At 42.2% G+C, this 5,264-nt stretch overlaps 1 pseudogene; it reads left to right on the top strand.

Moving 5' to 3' along the window:
• Window positions 1–701: 701 nt before the first annotated feature.
• On the top strand, window positions 702–3,109 carry LOC122638904 (annotated as a pseudogene).
• Window positions 3,110–5,264: the final 2,155 nt, after the last annotated feature.

The raw sequence follows: 5,264 nt of genomic DNA, 5'->3' as shown, positions 1-5,264 counted from the left end.
CCAGATTCTACGAGTCTCGTGTCTCCGAATCTGAAATCCAAACTATTAAGATATGACAGCAGAGGGACAAGATTTTAAGTTCAAATTCATTAGAGATGTAATTACTGATGTATTTAATTCCTTAGATTGAAGCCTGTTTACATTCTTTCTCAAACCTTGTACAAAGAACGTACGTATTTCCATTTGTTCATTTTCTCTAATTTTGTTTTTGTGAGTTGTGACGTGTTATTTTTTTTCTTTAAAAATAAAAGGAGCTTGAGGATGAACGGAACGGAATGAGCATATAGCGGTACCCAGCCACACACACTTGAACAGTGGATCACTACTCACCGAGGAGTAGAGGGTGTGGAGTGCTTTGGTTGTATTAGGATTCCCCAGGTCAGGTTTGTAGATTCTTCTCATAAGGAGGGCAAAAATGACGATCTCACCCCATCTAGCCTAGGCACCCAAATCTCATGCCAACTTACGAGACGGGTTTCAGTGCAACTCAAACCACGAGTCACATAGGAATCAGGTGGGTCCACCCGCAAGATTTTGAGTGCCCTAACTGACCCCTTTCCTTTGTGTATTTTAGGAGGTAGCCACGCATACTGTCGATGCTCTTCGGCTGCCCCATCTCAGTGCGGCTCTTCTTCTCTCTAGTCTTCGTCTCTCTCAAATTGTGACTGAGTGTCTCCAAGGCTATAGAAGATGGCCGCTTGATGGACATTTTGGATTTAGAGGCTGGGGAGTGGCCAATTGAAGAAGCACAAGAATTGGTCGTGTTGGGATTGAGCTGCACAGAACTACGACGTCGTGACAGACCTGATTTGAAGACACAAGTCCTTCCAATTTTGGAGAAATTAAAAGAGATTGCTGGTGAGCCCCATTAGGCACATAACAGACCACCACGCTTCTGCAGCAGTCGTCCTCTGCGGCTCTCACTCTAGGTAGCTTGCACTCTAGCGGTAAGTAGCCATTTTCAAGCGGCTTCACTCTACTCCAAGGTTTTTGCTTGGCGGCAGGTAGCTCTTTCTTGACGGCTTTCACTCTACTCCAGGTAGCCCTTCTCCTAGGTAGCCCTTTCCGTGACTCGAACCCTTGACCTGGTGCCCAGCTTTGATACCAAATGTTAGGCACTTGACCAATACGCCAAAAGCTTCGAAGTTGATGGAACGCGTTAAATCAAGCCCTTTAACCTATCCCATACTAGGCTGGCCCAATCTAGTGCCCATACACTATAGTTAGCCGTCAAGAAAGGGCTACCTGCCACCAGGCAAAAACCTTGGAGCAGAGTGAAGCCGCTTGGAAAGGGCTACCTACCGCCAGAGTGAAAGCTACCTAGAGTGAGAGCAGCCGACGACGACGGCTGCAGAAGCGTGGTGGTCTGTTATGTGCCTAATGGGGCCCACTATAGTGTATGGACACTAGATTGGGTCAACCTAGCATGGAATAGGTTAAAGGGCTTGATTTAACGCGTTCCATCAGTTTCGGAGCTTTTGACGTATTGGTCAAGTACCTAACACAGTAGGACACGACAAAGTGCCATCAATATAGGAGAAGAGGCGGTGCCCTTTGAGAAAGGCAGTAAAAAGCTTGAGAGAAATAAAGTGGTGAGCAGTGGGAAGAGTGGAGAAAGAAGGGGCAGTAGAGGGCGCAGTGGATGAGGGGATCCTCATGAGAGGAGGAGCTCGTGTGAGTCTGAAAAAAAATATTAATAAATTTGCAGATAGATACAAGCGCAACCGATCCACAATAGAAGTTGAGCAGGCATAGGAAACCGATTAAGAGTCCAGATAAGGATTGACACCTTGATCGGTTGACAAGAAGGAAAGACTTCTTATGAAGGTACAAGCTGAAGACGAGGGGAAGACTGTAGAGTCAAAGAAGCCAATTGTTGTCAAATATGGACTTAATCACATTACTTACCTGATTGAACAGAACAAGGCTCAGTTGGTGGTTATTGCTCATGATGTGGATCATATCCCACTGAGCTTGTCATTTGGCTGCCTGCTTTGTGCCGGAAAATGGAGATCCCATATGCAATTGTGAAGGGGGAGGCTTGTCTGGGAGCGATTGTGCACAAAAAAACTGCCACAGCTTTGTGTTTGACATCAGTGAAAAATGAAGATAATATAGATAATATGGAGTTCAGCAGGATCGTAGCGGCGATAAAGTCTAACTTCAATGACAAGTTTGATGAGCATCGAGAAGTGGGATGGTGGAATTATGGGCTCCAATCTTATCTACAGTCTATCAGATAGAAGATTTTCCACTGTTCCAAGCTTGAAGGAGCAGGGTAGGGGTGGAGTTGCAGGAAAGGGGTTGCAAGAGGAGAAAGAAATAGAAGAAGAGAATGATTTGTATTTGGGGTTTTAACCATAAGCATATTATGAGAAGTTCACCCTATGGTAAGTGTAATTTCGTCATTATAAAAGATTTAAGGGAAAATATCATCCCCTCTCCTCTAAGGTTGCCTAATATCAATCTAGTATCCAAGTTTTGAAAAATATCTTCCCCCTCCCTTACTTTATAAAGTTACTATCAACTTTACCCTAACCATTAAAAACTACCACTAATTGATGACGTGGACAGGTCCACTTTATCTAAAACCCCAAATTACCCTTAATTTATTTTAATTCCATTTTTACCCCTCCAATCCCAAGCAGCCATCGTCCTACCCAGTCCTTTGAGAGCGCTATGTGGATTTAAGGGCATCTAACGGTTAAGTTCAAATTGGCGGACCTTAATGAGTGGATGTGACTAAACCGGTGGCCAACCTGTTTTGGTTCGATAACATAAACCAACCCATACTGTAGGTGAATCCCAAATCACATATGAGCCCTAAATCGAACTCGTCGCTCTGCAACCACCGGCTTCTTCTTCTCTGTCGAACTCGCCACCCACGAGCCAAATCCATTTCGGCTTCTTTTTCTTCTCCATCGAGCTCTGCAAGACAAAGGTAGAAGAATAACTCATGACTAGGGTACTGAAAAACTGAATTTAATTGGGCAATTCAAATCGGTTTCTCCCTACAGCTTTTCTAGATTACACTCCATCCTGGTTGATTCCGGCAGCTCCTGGCTCGATTCTGATTGATTTTGGCTTTGAAAACCCTGCTCATGACTGAATAGCAACCATCTAGAATAATGGTTCCATACACCGTCATCTGCTTCACCCTTCATGCCTTTATTCTAGCCTCATAACCTCTGCAATAATTCCACTTCTAAAATCACAAATGCATGCTATTGTTTTTTTTATTTTTTATGGGGATATGACTATCCTTGTCACAAAAGTCAAGAGAACTTCAAGCACAGGAACATGTGGGTTTGTCTATTGGAAACACTTATCTGTGAAGTTCATCAATTCCAGCATTTCCTTTAAAAAACAAAAAGGGACTTCTCTGTATGGCCAAATCGAATAGAAAATTTTGGCTCAATTGAGTAAAATCTTGTTGAAATAATTGAAAAAATCAACTATTCTTTTATTACAGGTAGATAAATCACATCTTCACTAAACTCAAACAAAAAAAACCCAAAAAGAAACCAAACAATTACATTTTGTATATGAAATTGTAGCCCTCGTGAACTCTAAATCAACGGTTCGTGCATTGTGTGTGCGTGTGTGGGTTTAAACCCAGTATTTGATGCATCATAGAAGACCTCAACCCAAAGGATTCTTCACAAGGAGAAACCGACACATAGTAGTACACATAGAGTTGCCGAGCGACGGAGGAAGAAGAGGCCTTTCTCATTCCGGCTTTTGTTTTTGGGGATTTAGATGGACAGACTCGATTTAGATGTGGGCATTCGCCTTTGTATTGCAGATCTTGACGGGGAAGAAGAAGCCGGCCACGATTTGGCTCGTGGGTGACGAGTTCGACGGAGAAGAAGAAGCCGGTGATTGCAGAGCGATGAGTTCGATGCGATTTGGAGATTTACCTACCATATGGGTTGGTTCATGCTATCGAACCAAAACGGGTTGCCCAAATATTTGGGTTGGTCACCGGTTTAGTCGCATTCACTCATTAAAGTAAATCAGTTTGAACTTAACCGTTAGATGCCCCTAAATCCACGTGGCGCTCTCAGAGGGCTGGGCAAGATGATGTCTGCTATATGCTACGTCGTAGAAGATTTGAATCCGAGAAAGACATGCTTTCAATAGATTTAAAAAGGGTAATTTTGTCTTTATATGTTTTTTTTAATAGCGTTACATACTTAGGGTACGGTTGATAGTAACTTTATAAAGTAGGGGAGGAAGAAGATATTTTTCAAAACTTAGCTACTGGATTGATATTAGGCAAAGTTAGAGGGGAGGGGGATGATGTTTTCCCAAGATTTAACAACAATTTAACTGCACAGACCTAACGGAGTGGACTAAGTTGAAATAAAATCATAAAATAAGAGATGTGTGATATTTTGACAATGTTTGGGGTGTTCATGACATTTGATATACTTACAGGGGGTGTTTGTGAAATTTTCCCTAAAAATAAATTTGGTACCATGAGCATTAAAAGAAAAGTAGTTCTATCAAATTATGGGTCCATAACAATTACAAAATTTGAAAAGGAAATTTTAAATTAGTCCTTAAAAACATTTCCAAGGTAACATTGTCTCAAATAAAAAAAAATAAAAAAAAAGAGAATGAAAATCACCTAAGGTTCCTATGTCAAGTCCTATATTCTTGATTCATCTTGTGCAAACGTTCCTGCAACTTTTCGTTTTTTCTCCCTTTAGAGTCTCTAGGTCACCTCCAGTGTCCTTCCCATTGTCGTCGCTCTTTTGTCGCTTCAAGCATGACTCTACTTTACTCTCTCGTGCCTACACGTTCGGATTCTAGAGAGGTACCGTCTCCAGACACTTCACATGTGTGTAAAACCACTCTAGGTGACCATCAGTGAGACGGACATACTTTCTGAAGTCATCATCAACAAGTAGCAGATGGTTGTGCCAAGCTTTCGAAATATGAGCAACAAGAGCAATAGTAGGATGCTTTTGGTGTAGAAAATTCATAATCTCTTGAGGAATGTCTTGAGTAAGCTGATACTGGTGGAGAATCCTATAAGAAAGTAGGAGGTATGGGTCAGTCCCATAAGCTGCACATAGTTGTAGCCTCTAAAACTCATCACGTGATGATCCTCAATCCACCACTGATAGTGCCAACGGATGTCAAGATAGGTCAGCGTCTCCAACCAGTCAACCCATTCACAAAGATCATAGATATCCACAATGGTGGTGCGATGCACGGAACCAGAAACTCTTTAAAGTTTCCACAAGTTGCAAGTG

This window comes from Telopea speciosissima, chromosome 9, assembly GCF_018873765.1.
Source record: "Telopea speciosissima isolate NSW1024214 ecotype Mountain lineage chromosome 9, Tspe_v1, whole genome shotgun sequence".
NCBI lineage: Eukaryota > Viridiplantae > Streptophyta > Magnoliopsida > Proteales > Proteaceae > Telopea > Telopea speciosissima.
The sequence above is the reverse complement of the archived record's forward strand: the minus strand, read 5'-3'. Positions and strand labels throughout refer to the sequence as shown.